Below are 19129 nucleotides of genomic sequence, written 5' to 3' on the forward strand. Positions count from 1 at the left end.
CATATGGTATTTTTTCCTTTTTCATCCTCTCCTTTTGTGTCTTTGGACACATATCTTTTGAGAAATGAATGCCAAGTGACATAGGCAAGTGTCTTTTCTTAGACTCGGTCATGCTAAACCTTTTTATCACTTTGTCTATGTAAGTGCGTTGGGACAATCCTAGTAGCCTCTTTGATTTATCTCTATAGATCCTTATTCCCAAAAATATAGACCAATTCTCTGAAATCTTTCATGGAGAATTGTCTAGATAGCCAAATCTTGACAGTTTGTAGTATTGGTATATCATTTCCTATTAGCAATATGTCATCAACATAAAGTACTAAGAATCTAACTGCTTGTCTATTTACCTTATTGTAAACACATGGATCATTAGGATTTTTGACGAAATCACATTCTTTAATAATTTTCATCAAATCTGATGTTCCAGCTCCTAACATTTGCTTCAGCCCATAATCGAACTTTTGAAGTTTTATAGACTTTATGTTGACTCTCCTTAGATATAAAACCTTTAGGTTGTGTCATATACACTTCCTTTTGCAAATTCCCATTAAGGAATGTTGTCTTTACATCCATCTGCCATATCTCATAATCATAATATGCAGTAATAGTAAGCAAAATTTGAATGGATTTAATCATGGCAATAGGTGAGAAGGTTTCCTCATAATCGATTCCTTCAACTTGGTTGTAACCTTTAGCAATCGACTTGGCCTTGTATGTTTGTACATTACCATCCATGTCAGTCTTTATCTTAAATACCCACTTACATCTTATGAGTTTTACCTTTTTAGGTGCATCAATCAAAGTCCATACTTGGTTGATATGCATGGCATCCATCTCAAATTTCATAACCACCAACCACTTATCGAAATCAAATATCCAATATTGCTTCCTCATAAGTTGTTGGCTTTTTGTCAATTGGTAAAGCATCTCTTTCAAGCAAAAATCTGTATCTCGTTAGAGGTTTGTCTTTGTCTCGTATACCTACGAAGAGCTTTTGTTTCTTGAGCACCGGTTTGAGCATCTAATGCTTTAACCATCGACTTAAGTTCCATAGGGATGTCAGTTTTTGGTTTTTGAACCTTTTCAAGAATTATTTTACTAGTCCTTGCAAGTAGAAACTCCTTCTCCAAGAAAGAGGCATGTTTTTAGACAAACACCTTTTGCTCTATGAGATTGTAAAAATAATATTCTACAGTTTGTTTAGGATAGCCTACAAACTTACATTTGTCTGATCTAACTCCAAGCTTATTAGATGATGCACACTTCACATAAGCCATACATCCCTAAATCCTTGTATAAGAAAAGTTTGGCCTTTTACCATACCACATCTCATATGGTGTCTTATCAATCGACTTGGTTGGAACTTTATTAAGAAAGTAAGCAACAGTCTTTAAGGCATATCCCTAAAAGGACATCAGAAGGTCTGCTCTACTTATCATGCAACGAACCATGTCTTATAGGCAGTTTCTCATCTCAAACATTCATTATGTTGTGGAGTTCTTGGTGGAGTCCATTTTGACAGAATCCCATGTTTTGTGAAATAATCCAGAAACTCTTGGTTAAGATATTCTCCTCCCCAATCTGATCTAAGAGTGAGAATACTTTTCCTAGTTTGTTTTTCAACCTTAGCCTTAAACTCTTTAAACTTTTCAAAAGCTTCAGACTCGTACTTCATTAGGTACACATAACTAAATCTAGAATGGTCATTTGTAAACGTAATGAAATACGAATAACTTCCTCTGGTTGATGTGTTTAAGGGTTTACATACATCCGAATGTATTAGCCGTAGAAGCACACCTGTTCTTTCACCCTTTCCAATAAAGGGAGTCTTAGTCATTTTACCAAGAAGGTAACATTCACAAGTTCCATATGATTCATAATCCAATGGATCTTGATAACCTTGTTTATGCAATTTTGCTATCATTGTCTCTTTGATATGACCAAGTCTACAGTGCTAGATGTACATTTAACTTGGATTATCTTTCTTTGCTTTCTTGACATCTATATTGAGCATTGAGCTATCAAGATCCATAACATAAAGTCTTCCATGACATGTTGCGGATGCATAAAAGATATCATTTAGAATGACAGTGCAACGATTGCCCTTCACACTAAATTCAAAATCATCATTCTTAACTATGTATGAAACCGAAATGATGTTTCTAGTTAATGCTGGTACACAGTAGCATTCCTTTAGTTCTAGCACTAAGCTTGATGGTAAAATGAGATCACAAGTTCCAACGGCAATGGCTGCCATTCTCGCATCATTGCTTATTTTTAAGATTACCTCATTTTACCAAGCCTTTTATTATCCCTTAAAGCCTTTATGTCAGTACATAAATGCGATCCACATCCTGAATCTATTATCCAAGATTTAGTACTAGCAGTAGAAAGGTTAAGCTCAATCATATTTAAAGTTATCTCTTTACTTGTCAAGATTGTACTTTTTCATTTATTGAAAACTTTTCTCAAAGTGATATACCAATCCAAATATTTTGCGTTGATAGCATCAAGTATGCCAAGCAAAGTAGCAATTATCATTATACCCATTTTAACAACTTATAAATATAGAAAAAGTATTTGTATTAGTCTTTCGTGTTATTAACCAATTTAAAATGAGGTATTAAATCTTACATTGATTCTCCCACTAATTTTTTGTAATAATAGCCCTCACTATTATACGAAAATCTTTACTAAGCATTCCTAACAAGTTGGGACCCCTTTTAACTTATTGCAACCTTGAGTAACTCAACAAATCACAGTAAGCCTAATTGGGTAGATAACATAGTTTATTGATTACATTTCCATGCAACTCCCAAATCAGTTAGGTGACAACTCCTTATCTAAAAGCATTATATGAATTTCACTTAACCTACCTCTAAGATCATGTGGTCAAGTGTGACACATCCAAATCACACAGTTTTAGTTGAGTAAGACCCATCAACAACTCAAACGTGCTCGTGTAAAAGTTTGACCTTAAGTGACTCAACAAGTCTCTAATTAAAAGGGTAGCTTGGTTATCTTGTTATATGGTGGAAGTTAACTTAATCGTGTGAAGCATATGACTTAGTATTTTAATGAAGGATTTTTTTGTTGCTTTTATCTTGTTATTTAGGTCTCATCGAATTTGGCTTGCATAGCATTATAATATTGTATAAAATAAATCTATCACATGCATACTACTAGGATGATTATGGACTTTTATCTAATCTAAATTTCTTGAGCCACCGAAGGAAATTAGTTGGTCAAATCCTAGGTGATGACATACATAGTCTTCTCCAAGCTTGCTCGTAATCTCCTTGCATCTTTATAGTGCCTTTGGATCTCCATCTTTGAGTTACAAAATAATTTCCTAACTAAACCTAATTTTACACTTCGATGTAACTAATTACATTTATAGTAAAGAAACTTTAAATTACATTTGAGGGGAATTAGGTGAGGAAAGAATTTTACAAACCTAAAAAATTAAGAGAAAAGACAAGGTGCGTAGATCCTGTTTACTTAAATAAATATCATTAAAATAATTTAACCATCCACAATCACATTGGGCATAAGTCCATAATCATCCTTATATAGTCATAATCATAAAATGACCATATAAAACTTATGTTTAATTCAAATTAACGATCTTATATGTCATTTGGAAATAATATCACTGAACCTTTGAAGATATTAATCTAAATAATTTAATGTCCTAATCCCATAACAAGTCTTGTGTTAATTTAGAAGTCCTAGTCATACTACGAATTCAATTGAGCATAGACTTAGTAATCATAAACCTTTTAGGACTATGAATTTAAATCTGACCCTTAGTCTCAATAGGAGTTCTAATCATATTAGAAATTTAATATTCACAAAGAATCCTAATCTAATTAGGCTTTCAAATCTTATTAGAAAATTTAATCCTTTTTGTCCTCAATTTTATAATCATAGTCCAACTAGAATTAGATTTTTATGGTCGAGAGTCCTATTTCTTTGCCCATTTGATTTTAGAACTTGATTTGGGGCAATCCTAAATCCTAAACACTTTAGGATATATTCCACTACAATTAGGAGTCTAAATCGAGGTCATAACCGATTGTACAGCTCCTAATAATATAGAGAAGAAATCGCACAAGCTAGTGCAATTTCATTGGTTTTACTTCACCTATACTGTCCCAAATTCTTTGGAGCTCCATCATCCATTGTTTACTACGATTTTTAACCAATTTAGAGACATCCCATGTCCCAAACATCTTGCCAAAAAGCTCTCAAAACCTCAGTAAATTTAGAGTACAAATAGTCATGATTTTGCAAGAGTCCTAGTCATGTAAGAATAAAATTCCAGCAAACTGTTTGTGCAGAAACATCATTAGATCACCACCTAAACGATGTTATTAGATGCTGTAAATTTTCAGAGATCAAAATCATCCTCTTGACCTTCAACTCTCAAAAAATTATGCACAAACTCCTTCTCTAAGTCCTTTAAAAAAATTTCAAAACAGATCATGTTATGCTACCAGATTTTTAGATTTTAATTTTTATAAAATAAATCTATAAAATCTGTAAGGACTTATTAAATATAGATTTTAAATTCATAAATCAAGACTTTAAAGGCCTTTTGAAACATAAATCAAATTTGAAAAATCCATTTATAATTATTCTAATTTTTTTAAAACTTTGCATCAAATTGACATATAAACAAAAACAAGTTTTCTAATCTTCAACAAGCAAACATAACACTAGATTAAAACAATTAAAAGAAGCTCTGATACCACTGAAAGGGATTTGAATCATGCTAAGGTAGATCATACGCAACGATGTATTAAAATTTTAATCCTTTAAGATATGAATCATTTTAAATGAAATTAATCTAGGAAAAACCATAAGAGAAAGATTTCAACATAATTGAAAGTTTGATGTCGACTTTCTTTGGTAGAGTCTTTCTTGGCTTTTCGTTTTCTTTTTTAGTTTTGTAAACCAACTAGGACTTATCAAACCATAGTAACAAAATTGTTTTGCCTCTGATAGTGATTCACACAGTGATATGCCAAAATCTTTTCTCTAAGAGTGTGTGAATTTCTAAGCCAAAGTTTGTGCTAGCAAACTCTCAACTTTGATCTCCCTTGTGCTTCTCTCTTTTTGGTTATGATCCTATCTCAACAAATGAAAAAATAAAAAAAAACTCTTTTGTACGTTCAAGAGGCGACTAAAGGATTTTTTATAGAGTGAATTGACCTACTTTATATCCAAGAAGAATTAGAAAATGTCTTGAGCTAATTGGGCCTTTGTTTAACACTCTATTAAATCATATTTGATTTAGTCCAATACTTAATCGGATTAAGCCTTTATAAAATAAATTAGATCACATCTAATTGAACTCAAATTAATTTTGACAATTCACCTTATGTGTGTGATCTTTTAGGTACCCCACATGTTGGCAATAAATATAAATTAATTCAATTAAAAATTCATATTTATATTTATATATCATGAGTAGTATCTAGGAATACATCATGACCACCCAAATATTAAGAGAGTCAATATGGTTTGACTAATCTTACAATATATAATATCTCAGTGTAATTTGATCCTTTCATCATATATCCTTGATAGATAGAAAGCTTGGCTCAATGTCTACTTTTTAACTTATCCATATTAGTCTAACAGTTTCCATATTGACCTATCAAGGTTGCCTTGGCTAGGAACTTTTAGTTAATGTAAGCTAGAAGCAAATGAGATATGTCCCCTTCAAATCCCTTGGGGTGATGAATCCTTTCTAAATTACTCATTCATCTTCGCATGCTTCATGCCACACCAAAAGCACCTTATTTAGGCATTTGGTCACCTTTAAATCCATGGACGTGAAATTAAAATATGACAATTCACATACAAAATGACCTGGTATCACAGTCTAAGGTTTATTTACACCATTGACAGATGAGAGCATTTTCATAGACACTTGAGTGAAATATCAAATGAATCTCTCATAACGGGTCATGTTCAATGAACTTGTTCCTTAACAAACACCCACATACTATCTCCAAGTATCTCACATACTTCAACTTATGGGATCGGTTACTTACTTTCAAAATAAGAAGGCTTAGTATGTACCAGTCTTTAAGCATGGTCAATATCCTTTTTTTTGACAAAACAATGACTATAAATATATTTAGGAATAAAGCTTTGATGCATAAGAATCTCATAATTATAACCTCTATAATTTCTTTGCAAGGCTATTATGTTCCAAAGACCTTATCCATATAAGTCTCTTATAACTGTTTATAAATAAACTCATGGATAAAGGAATAATTCATACATTATATAAAATATCCATAATTGATTTAACAAAAAATATTACTAATTAATGTAATGTTTTACAAGCATAAAATCGATTACCTTGTAAGGTTTACACTGATATATTTATTTTTGGTACAAGGGAAAGTATCACTATCACTATATAAACTTCCAATATCTACTCCGTCTGAGCTAAATCTAAGTGATTGATCCTTATATTTTTATTACTTTTTTTTCCATTCATTTTTTCAAAAAGAAAAAAAGAAAAGAAAATAGCATCAATTTCTTAATTTTTATATTCTTTTCCAAATATATTTGTTTAATTATTTGGAATAACCTTGGCTTCCCTAACCAATTGTAACACTTGCAAAAACTGATCAACGTTGATGGTTTAATTTTATCATCTTCTCTTAAATCCATGATCTTTGTCCAAATGCATCAAAAAAAAAAAAAAAACCTCCTAGATTTCTAGGTGTGTGTTGTTGGGGATTAAATTGCTAAGAATGCAAATTGAGCTATTAGCACATTAGAAAATGTGAATAGAAATAACTTATTGATGCATTTTGTCCATAAATATATATACATTTTAGAAATATCATAATTACCTAAGGTCTATTTTGTCTGGTTGAAACTTCTGTCATAAGTATTGTTTGAGTGGAGTTGATTTAAAAGTGTTGCATCATATGGAAAACTATTTGACAATATTTTCAGTTATTTTTAATAAAACAATTTATGGAAAAAAATAAAAATACAATTCTTCAAGTAATTTATGAATTATTGAAGAGTAAAGTGAGAATGTAAAAAAATTTCATTAAATATATGTTACTACACACTTAGCTTTTTTTTTTTTTTGAAAAAACTTTGTTTTATAGTTTCAGCTAAAAGCTCAAATGAGCATCCTTATAAGCTAAAAATTTTTAAATTTTAAGAATTAGTGGGTGTTTAAGCCAATTCATGGAAAAACATTTTTACTACAAAAATAGAGTCAATGTGTTTAGCTTTGATACCAAGGTACAATGAGGGATCGACGTTAAAAACTACAATACAACATGGAACCATCGTTTGCAGCACTAATCATCGTAGACTTGGCACCCATATCGCAGCCACTAAACATTATTTGATACTAGTAGTTGTTGACTTTAGCCCTTCAAACGCCTTTCTAGCAAACACAGGGTAGTCAAGGCCTGAATTTTATGAATCAATGATGTGCTTAGGGTAATAGGATCACGAGATACATGTCATCGTACTATAGTAATGAGGCCATGGAGTATTTGCCTTCAGTGTTAATTTCTTGCAGTGGTATGCTGTGGTCAGTAAAACAACTCTATGAGTTTTTTGATGCAAAGGATCCACCGAAGTGACAATCACAGAGCATATGACTTATGTCATTACTTACTAAGTGTGAGTAGTGGATTCATACTCAGTTATTAATTAAGAAGAGAGAACATCCAAAGAGAGAAGTTTTAGAAACTCATACTTGATATTTCACACAAGTTTTTTGCAATGAATTTTGATGAATTTTTCAATGCCTCTTTTATTGTAAAAAAGTTGCTTACATAGGCTTACAAAGACTATATAAAAACAAACTAGTCACTATTGAAGATAGTGACATGATATGACTAAAGGCTTATAAGATTCTTATGCCTTTACAAAAGGCTTACAATGATAAAACTAAAGCTTACATAATCAACACACCTTTTGATAAAAGTGATTCCAAGATTCTAAACAAAAGCTAAAAGATAAATACAAAGGACAAAAGTGAATCCGATTCCTTTGGTGTCGCTTTTGAGGTAGCACGCCTTTTGATTTAAATTTAATGGTAAATTCAATTAGAGGGAACCACTGATTCAGCTTTAGACAGAAGTCACAAGTTTTATTCCACTCTACATAGTGAATCTTGGGCTTGTCTTCGTTTCCACGCCATAAAAATCTCCTCTCAATTTTATCAAGTTCTCTTATGACTCCCTTGGACATTTGAAATAGTGTCAAAAGAAAATAGGCCAGCTGCTAAGGATAGACTTTAATAATGTCATCTTACCACCTATTGATAAAGTCTTTGCCTTCTATCCCACGAGACACATTTCAAATTTCTTAATAATAGGTCTCTAGATTTGAATCAATCTTTGATTGCCTCCCAATGGCATCCCTAAATATACAGTAAGGAGATTCCTCACTTTACAAGCTATTCTCTCAACTGTCTCTCTAGCAACATTTTCATCTAGACCTACTCCAATGAGGTTGCTTTTATGAAAGTTAATTTTCAACCTCAAGATAGTTTGAAAACCCTTCAAAATTTGTTTAACAATGACGAGCCTTCAAACTTCAGGTTTACAAAAGATCATGGTATCGTCAGCAAACTATAAATGCGATATGACCAGTCTATTATTACTAATGAGGATCCCTCTACAAAGACCGTTCTCCACCCCTTTATCCATCATTTGACTAAAAGCCTCCACAACCATATTAAAAAGGAATGGTGACGATGGGTATCCTTGTTGCAACTCTTTTTCCATTCTAAACGGATTCGTAGCCACCTCATTCACAAGAATCAAAACCGTAGCATTGGTCACACAACCTATAACCTTTCTTTTCCATTTGTCTCCAAAACCCAACATCCTCATGACAAAGTACAGAAAACCCCAATCGACATTATCGTATGTTTTCTCAAAATCAACTTTAAGCATAAAGCCCCCTTCACTCCCTTTTTTACAAGATTCATCACCTTGTTAGTAATTAACACATAATCCGTCAATTGTCTACCTTTAACAAATGCAAATTTCTTATCACTAGTAACCTCTCCAATAACCATCCTAAGCCTAGTGGCAAGTAATTTAGAAATGAGCTTATAGAGACTCCCCACTAAGCTGATCGACTATATTTGGAAATACCGGTCGAATTAACCACCTTAGGTATAAGTGTTAAAAAAGAGATTTTCGCCCCCTCTTTCATTCGGCCCTCTTCTGTTTGGCCCTCTTCCATTCGGCCCTCTTCAAAAATCTTTTTCTTGCTCCTCATTACATCATTTTTAACAACACCTCATTGGTGTTTAAAGAACTCAAGATTATACCCATCGAGCCCTGAAGCCTTACTCCCATCACAACTAGAAATCATATTTCAAAGCTTTTCCCCAGTCATATCTTTTTTCAACCAAGTTGTTGCATTGTTACTCAATTTTTTGAATGGACAGTTAAAGCTTCTCAACTCCAATACGTCTTTCTTTTCATAAAACTTAACGTAATGATCTTTAATAACCTTCTTAATAAATTTTTGCTTACCTTCAGTTGTTGGATTAGATTGTTTCTCATCACAGTTAAGGCCATTGCATGACACTACTTGGTGTTTAAATCATTATCCATAACCCATCTCGCTTTAGCTTTTTACTGTCTCTTTTTTTCCTCCTTCCTATAAAGCTCGCACAACTTAGCTCTTTTAGCCAATACCTCTTGATGCAGATTAGCACACCCTTCCCCTTCTTACATTTTTTCATTAACATTCTGTAGTTCAGCTTTCAATTTGCTTATTTTTTCTTGCACATTGCCAAAAACTCTTTTCTACCACCCTTTCAACACTATCTTTAAACCCATAAGTTTCCTCCATAAACCATAATCTCTCTACTATCTTTCCCTTGAAATTCCCAATGCTTTTTAACAACTGAATGAAAACTCTTTTCTTTCATCCAATAATTAAAAAATTTAAACAGTTACAGCTCTCAATCCATTAGCCCCGTAATAAAATTAGGTTGTGATCTGAAATGGATGTTGGTAATCATTTTTAGAGTAATTTTTTCTCCTTTTCCAACACTTCAACATAAACAACGAAGTGATCAAGTCGATTGAAAGACGGTTCTTCTCTGTTATTATTTCAATTATATTTTTCACCAACCATTGGAAAATCCATAAGCTCAGCTTCATTAATAAAATTGTCAAAAGCATTCACAGCTCTATCTAAATCATCTTTACCAATTATTTATTCTTTTTTTCTCATAACACTGAAATCACCACCAAGGATCCACATAACGCTCAAAGCCCCCATAATCTATATAATTTTTACCCATACAGTGCTACGTTCCCCATCATCATTAGGAGTGTAAATATTGCCAAAACAACATTTAACATTCCTGTTCTTTAGCTCTCTTATCAACATAATGTAATTTTTGTGCAAAATACTTTGTTCCACATTAAAATAGTTATCCTGCCACAAACTGATTAATCCCCTAGATCTTCGTTCAAAAGCCATTACGTTGCTACACACTTGTTCTTTAAGTCACAGCCTTTTAGGCAACCCATCGAACATAGTCTTTAATTTTGACTTTTGAATAAACACCATGTTTGGTTTTTTTTCTTGATTAAACTCCTTCATGCTCTTTGTTTCTCCTCTTACCTATCCTTCTAATGTTCCAAGTTAAAAGACTTATAGAAAAAGATAGAACTCACCTATCTACAATCATCACCTCTCCATTGTCTTAGTCTTATCGAATATCCTCATAATTTACCTGATCAGCGAAAGCCTTGATAACTTTTTCCTTTCTTGCCATAAATTCCAAACTAAGGTTGTTGTTCACATCCATGGTTGTTAAAGCTTCCCCCCACATAGTGACCTCATAATCTTAATTGCTCTTTGTACTATCTTCTCTTTTTTCCTTCATTATTCTCCTTAACTTCATTTTTGTCTCTCTCTTTTCATGCAATTGACTTTTTTGCTCTACATCCTCCCTTAAAATAGAATTTTGTCTACCCTTTTCTCCCTAAGTTTCTCCACTCTACTCACCTTAACTATGATCCCTATCTAGTTCCTTTGTCTTTGTCTTCCCGTTTTTTGTTCCTCTCAATTCTCTATTTTTAACTTGGCCTTCAAACTAGTTCCCCAATTCTACCCTATTTCTTTCCAATACTGATTTTTTTATTTGGAGCTTCGACTTGCCTATTTTCTTCCTTTTCTCGCTTTTAATCTAATCCCTTAACATCATATCCCTTAATATTAATAACCCTAGATCTTTTTATCTTTGTTTTATAAAGCTTTCCCCTAATACCTCGATTTTTTTCACCCTTCAATCACCCCATTCATCTAAGCTTTGAACATTCACCTTGATGCCTTTACTTTTCTCCATGGATAGTAAGCCTTTTTCTCTATTTTCCCCTTCTCATACACTTTTTTCTTCAATTTCGAGTGCCATAATACCTTTCAGTTCAACCCTATCCCCTTTAATCTCCCTTTTTTCTCTACTCTATTCTAACCCATCTCCTAGCCCACACCTACTATTGGTTCTTAAGCCATTTTTTTCCTCGCCAATGGTCTTTAGAGCCTAACCTCTTTCATCAACAAGCCCATCATAACCTGAAACCCCTTGGATCCCTTCACTCTGAGTTATTTTACAACCATTTCCCTCGTATTCAACATCTTAGGCTTATTCTTTTCTCGAACTTGGTCCATAGTTAACCTAACAAACTCAACACGAAGCCCACCACTCTATTTTAAGCCGTCATAATTCCCTTCCCCCTTAGACTCCTTTTTTTAGCTCTTTCCATCATTTTCTCTTTTTTAAAATTTAAACTTCCTTTCCTTTGGACTTTTTCTCTTTCTTGTACACTTTGCTCAATTTCATCCTTACTTTCTTGAAGGACAAAACCTGTGTCTTTATTTTTCACCTTATTTTCCCTTTTAAGGCACTTTTCAACCAAGCTTTCTTTAGATTGCAACTCCACTGTTTGACGCTTGATACCAACTAATCATCATTATCCACAGTTATCCCTTCTTTGTCTATTTCACCTTTTGACTTTTTCTAACTCACCTTGATACCAACTATGTCATCACCATCCATGCCTTTTGATATAAGCATTGGATTCGCTCGTCTTAGGAATTGGATAATGTGACAACACATTGAAAGGTGACTAGGCAACACATTGGCACACTTTGCATAATAAATCACACTTAATTAAACATAATTTTAATTTCAAATTTTATGTGCTTTTTCGAATTATTTAGTACAGAGTTAGGCCTTTTATGGGCTATTAAAAGGAAAGTTGAGGTGAGAGTTATCTACACCAGGGGAGAAATTATAGCCAAAATCTATTGTAGACTTTTGTTGGTGGTTTCCATATCATCTTCTGGAAGGATTTCTTTATCAATGCCAGTGGATGCTTTGGACTTTCTTGCACCTCACCTTAGCTCATTGATGAAAAAATCTTTTGGATCAACATCTTTTCCTAAGTCATATGGATCATTTTCAAAGTCATAGGCATAAGGATTTTGGGAATCTTCCTAACTAATCGGGATCTTAGGCTTTGGTTCTTAGATTACTCATGGTTGCCAGTAAGGATTTCATCAAATTGATTTAAGCTTGGACATATTGGAATCGAAGACATGGTGTAGAGGTTTTATTATTGGTTTTGTACATTTTTCCTTATATAGTTGTTTGCCTATCCCGAGCTAAGCTATGTAGTCATTAGGATAGTTCTTCCAAGGTTGTTCATGCAATTGAGGCTAGATTTTTGATGGAATTGTTTTTTTAGTTCACAAAGCTACTTTTGTATCTCAAAATATTTTTAGGAATGGGAGAGAATTTCATTGTGGGGGGAGTATGGTTGGCTGAAGAGGATGACTGTGTAAGAGGAAAATTGAATGGCACAAATGTAGTTACAGAGTCTATAAAATGTAAGGATGATGTATTTATGGTCTTTGTAAAGTTTCTAGTACATTATGAGCCAATCCTTCTATATTAAAATGGGCTTGAACTAGTTGAGAAAGTTCCTGAAGTGTTCATGGCTTGGGTCCAAGGGGTGTATGTTGGGTTGAAAAATGTTATCTTGAAATTTTTGCAAAACTTTCATAAGAAGTTCAAGGAAAAATTCGATGGTGATATAATGTAAGTGAAAAAATATCATTGGAAGTAAATGGTTTTCTTTGAGAAAGTTATTTAATGCCTAGTTGGAAAATGGAGTGGATGGATGAAAGGATATTTGGGATTGATAACAATGGGTTGAATTGATGTGTCTTTGATATTTCAGCGATAGTGGGTAAACATGGGTATAAAGAGAGTGGTTGGTCACTAAGGTTAAGAGCTTGATGGGAGCTCTTCAAGGGGAAGTTGTAAATTGTTTTTAAGTTTTGGGAGTTTTTTAAACCAAGGGGATAAGTGTTTTTCAGAGGATTTGAGGAAAATAAGCCATTTCCAATAGGCTTGAGAAAAGGTTTCACTATTGCAATCATTGGGAGAATTTTGGAGGAGAAATGTTTATGAAGATGGGTGTTTGGCTGAGATAACATATCTAGGATGATATTGTCACTGTCTTTTATATGCTTGAATGTGAAAGAATACTATGAGAACCATTGTGCCTAGTGTAGTAGCTGTGCATTGGGAAATATCTTTTTTATAAAGTTTAGCATGTGATTAAAGGGTAACATGTCAAATTCAATAGTAAAATGGTGGCCAATTAGATGGAACTCAAACTTTTAGATGCTATATTTGACAGCAAGAATCTTCTTGAAAGTGGAGTGGTAGTGGATCTTTGACTCTTTAAACTTTCCACTTTTATATTCGTAAACATTTCTTTGTCCATTGGACTTTTCAAGTAATATTATAGACCAATATCTATTACTTGTGTCAGTTTGAAGGATTCGTTTTCCTTGGGAAGGAATCTTGAGTGTTGGAAGTGACTTTGCCAAATATTTGAGAATTTGTACAGCTTTCATCTGCTTCCTTGTCCATTATTTTGGTGAGTCTTTCTTCAACAATTGTCTAAATGGACTTGTAATCTTTGTAAGATTTATGATGAACTTTCTCATTTACTTTATAATTTGTGAGTCTTTCTTCAACAATTGTCTAAATGAAATTGTTGCACTTCCTTTTTTGTGAGTTGTTTTTCTGGAAATGATTGGAGTTCTTGGCCTATATGTGGCTGTGCGATGTACTTTCCATCTTTGATGTGCATATCGAGGAAATTGTTTTTTATAGCACTTAATGTAATCATTTTCTTTGATAACATTATCCTATAATGCTAGACAATACTTTGGAATCTTTTTAAAAGTTGCTTGTGACTTGTCTCGTCAAAAGAAAATAACAAGATGTCATCAATTTAGATAAGTACATTATTTAATATTGGATTGAATATCCTTGTCATAGCTTTTTGGAATAGTAACAAAGTTATCTTCAAAGCAAAGGGCATAATCATCCATTGAAAATTGTGTTGTGGGATGTAAAACACTACTTTGTATCTTTTTGATTGAAATATTTGAAGTTGAGGAATCTTGCTTTCAAATCAAACTTAGAGAATACTTGAGCATTGGGTAAGCTTATGAATAGTGTTTTTTTGTTAGGGAGCGAGAACTTGTCATTAACGAGGAACAAGTTTAGTGGCCTGTAATTGATGATCAATCTTAATTTACCACTTACTTGCTCTAAGCATTTATTAACATAAAAGGCTTTGTAAGCCCATAAGGAAGTTGTGGGCTCAATTAAGCCTTAGGCTTGAAGTTATGAACACTTTTTAATGGCTAGCTTGAGATGGTCTGGGTTTATACTCGAGCAACAAGCTTTTGTTGGGTTCACCAATTCATCTTTTTAGAATGATAGAGTGATGAAATACTCTAAGTTTTTCCATAGTGGATTTGGACATTTAAGGAGAAAGCTTGTATAATTGTCAACACAAGAATTTAGGATTAACTTCTTTCTGATATCTCTATGTTTGGGAGAACTGTCTGCACTTGAGACCTTTACAGTTAAGCTTAAGACCTAGCTTACTAGATACAATATTAAATCCAACAATTAAGTCCCTTTGTGGCAAAGAGAAACCTAGTATCCTTAAGATCATTATCGTTAGATAGATCGAGACTTGAAGTGCTCACAATTTGTTACATCATCTTGATAGATTTCTTGTATAATCTGGGACATTGCTTTACATAGCGTCCTAATTTTCTTAAAATGAAGCATTTTGATTAGTTCTTGCCTGGTTTCACTTTTTTTCTTCTATAATCGAAGCTTTTGAATTTTCTTTTTCTTGGAAATTTATTAGTTCTCATAAACTGGTTTAAGTATGGTGAACAATTGTATTTTTTGAGAGGTCCTCTAAAGTGAATTCTTTTTTTTGAATTTGCATAGATATGAGGAATGTGTGAATGAGTATTTGATTTGTAGTCTTGATGGTAAAGCACATGGAGTGTTGAGTTTTTTGAAATTTTAGACTTTGTTGGCAATGTACTTGTGCTCATTACGGATCTTGTCAAAAGCTTTCAGCATGATTTTGTAGATATCTTTGAGTGGAAGACTATTCTACTCAAGTCCTTTTTTTCATTCAGTTGCAACTATGTCTAATTGTGGAGTTTTGACAGTATTGAATTTAAGAAGGCTTGTTTTAGATTGATATAATCATTTCCACCTAGTTGGTAAAAATATCTACAGAAGTTGTAATAATGTCTGTCAAGATCTTTTGACAACAATGAACAACATTTTTGCTTGAAGAATTGCTTTATGATTTTGTCAAGCTTATGGCCTTGGTTACCACAAAATATGGTTGCAAATTTATTCATAACTATTGTAAAAGTTTGGTAATTGAGGAATGTTTATTGTCAATATTCATCGAGGCTATCCCAAAAATCTTTTACGGTTCCTATTAATTTGATGGAGAATGAGACTAATAATTGTTGTACTATTACTTTTAGCTTTATGAGTTCAATTAATCCCTATGCATGGAATTCCTAGAAATGTAGGTTCCATTTACTTGGAAGGATATCTTAAAGGGGGAAGTATCTTGAGAATCTTGAGGATGAGTTGTATTGTCGATGGTGATGGTGATGCTGATGCTAGTTTGGCAATGGATTAGTATCCATTAGTATTGGATCTAGATCATGTATTTTTAGGACATCATCATCTGGCATTTGGACATGTGGCTCTGTTAGGAACATCCTTGAAAGAGAGTTAATACTTTCAATGATGTTAAAGTCTATAATGGAAAAGATTTTTGAACTTTCATAGTTCTTTGAACTATCATCAACTGATGGTGGAGTGAGATCTGGGAGGTTATTCCTGGCTATGTCCTAGAGAAGTGTGGGAAAGATATTAGGAGTTGGGGCCTTTGAGATCATGAACTGGGAAGGCAGGTTGGATGACACTTTTGTTGTTGGGTTTGGTAAGTAAGTTAGTGTGGATGTAGTTGTGCGTTTGAATGATGTTGGTTGAGTTGGGCTTAGAGTAGAAGTTCTGGGCTTTATGGGTTGTGGAAAAAGAACATCAACTAGTCGTTCTATTCTCTTTTCTTTTTGTTCTAGTTGCTATTACGTTTATTGTTGTTTGAATCTTAGAACCCATTTTTTGTGGAACTTGTTTCAAGTGGAGGTTTCTATAGATGGAGGTTTAGTGAGGTGAATAATGGTTTTGGTGTCGAGAAGGTTGGTGCAGGTGTTGCAGAGGTCGGTGTTAGTGTTGACGATAGTCTTGGTGGAGAAGGAGTGTGGAGGTGTAAAGTTGCATGGAAGGGTATTGTGGTTGTTGGTTGTGACAGAGGAATGTAGGAATCAAACATCTTGGGGTTGTAGTAGTTTTGCTGCTGTGGCTCTTCTTGCTTTTGGGGGATTTATCTTTGAAGATATGAAAGTGGAACTTTTAGTGACTTCATTTCAGCTTCTCTATCAGTTATAACTTATGTATAGTCTTATCTTGTGATAATGATCTGTCGAATTTCTAGATCAAGAGTGACAAGTCTTTGCTAGATCTGTAAAATAATATTTTTGAGATTTATGAGGTGCTGGTCAAAATATCCACTAATTTGATCTATCTTATTTTTAATCCTTAATAAGACTAAGTTTTGTGTAATTGCATTATAAGTTTGCTAGTTCAAAACTTCTTTAGTTGCTGAGGCTTTCTTTTGATTTCCACTTTCATCACAATCCGTGGGATTCGAAACTTTATGCATATGCTTGTGTTGATCTTGTTGGAATTCTCATAGTGGAGGGAATTTTGTCTCATACGCTGTCAACTCAAGTTGAATCATACATACTTGAGGTAGTTGGGTCGTTTGGGGTATTTGAGCAAGGTGTTTTTTTCTTTTCTTTTTCTTCTTTTTGGATATATGCAAGTCTTATTACGTAGCAAGACATTATCTTTTTTTTTTTCTAGGCTTTAGAGGAGGAAGATGCTGAGTGTAGGTTTTAAGTTAGTTTGGCTTATCTGTTCTTTTATAATAACAAAAATAATAGTCAAACTTTCCAAACGGTTCGCTAAGAAATCTTACTTTTAGGTCACCATTTTCATATCTTTTCTTGAGGAGCTGTTATGATGATTTTCTTTATAACTTGTCCTCATCATCATTTATGGAATGCCTATCCTTGATCCATCTTTTATTGGTATAGTTTGGATCCCAATAATAGTGTCCTGTTTGGGACTTGAATGCATGGACTAGTTGTCTAGAAGGTTGAAAATATTCGATGTTAACATTTTGTTTAGGAGTGTATAATTTCATCATGAACTGCGTAGAATGAGTTGAAAGAGTGGTTGTATCATAAACTGTGTGGGGAACACAGAGGAAGGTGTTGTAGTTTCTTTGTCATTGTGGTTGAACTTGATGGTTTTGTTTAGATTTGTCATGCAAGTTGCTTCAGTAGAATGGATTGGTTCTCTGTGCTTAAATAACTTTTCATAGTTTGTAACACAAGTCGTTGACAGGAGAGAGATAATATGTTCTTCTGTGAATGCTTTGGGTACATGGATGTGTCACACCCATTTAGTTCCACTAGGCAGGCTGGCTTGATGGAGGGTAGCATGGCTCGCAGATGGGCCAGATCTCCTTCCACTAGGCAATGCTTGGGTGCATAAATGGTTGTGGTTGGCAGTTTTGTTGCGCAAGAGTCCTAAGTAGTAGGGCGCGCAGGCACAAGAGCAGCTCTAGCGTGCAGGCAAGTAGAACTGAAGATCAGGTTGGCCAAACTAGGGGGTAGGCAGGTAGCGCGGGGCACGCAAGGCCGGCCCAAGCTACGCTAGAAAGATTGTCTAGACTGACAGGCAAGCTAGCCGTTGGCCAACAGCCCAGAGGCGCGTCAAAGGGCCCAAATAGACCCCAAACGGCTCCAGGACCGTTGGGAACCACTTGGGACTACTGAGGGAGGTTTCCCACTATAAAAGAGAGCCTTGGGGGACTTTGGAGGGAGTTGGCTAGGTGGTTGTTGGAGGGTTACTGGTTGGAGAGCAAAGCTAGGAAACACTGGGAACCTAGGGCTGAGTGGCTTGGCACTTGGGGGCCATTGTAAAGGGCCACAGTGAGGTCAACCGAGGCTGTTGGGTTGGGGTGCTGAGGCACATTGTGTAGCTGGCTTAGGCCACCCTTGTACATTTGTATATTTGAATGTAAATACAAATACCCAATTCATACTTGCTTTCTTATTGCTTGTATGCCTTCCTTATTGAGTGCTGGTTACCTCGATTAAGTGAGCGTATGGACCAAATAAGGTGCTCGAGAGTATCGTGCTGCCAGAGATGGGCTGCTAGAGGTTGTGCTTTCCGGGCAAGGGCTTGACACGAGTTGTCCCGAACGTGCGGATCAGAAGCTTAACGAGCAGGGCTCGACTGATTGAGCGTACAAGTGTTCGAGGTTTTTCTTCTGCATTAACGATCTTGTCAAAGGAGACCATCCTTGACCAAGTAAGCCACCGAAGTGACCCAAGAAAGGGCATGGTTGAGGGCCGTATGGGTGCAGAGAGAAAACCCCCATGACAGACGCATGTGGTTGTATTTGTCTAAGCATCGAACTTGACACAAGGGATCTCATTCTTGTGTGGGATAGAGTTGTAGATTGCATGATCTTGGACTTTATACTCCATCTAGTAGTGTAGAGTGGCTTCATGTGTTTGGCTGAACATTTGTGCTCTA

Source organism: Theobroma cacao, chromosome 5 (assembly GCF_053813885.1).
Source record: "Theobroma cacao isolate CCN51 chromosome 5, ASM5381388v1, whole genome shotgun sequence".
Classification (NCBI taxonomy): domain Eukaryota; kingdom Viridiplantae; phylum Streptophyta; class Magnoliopsida; order Malvales; family Malvaceae; genus Theobroma; species Theobroma cacao.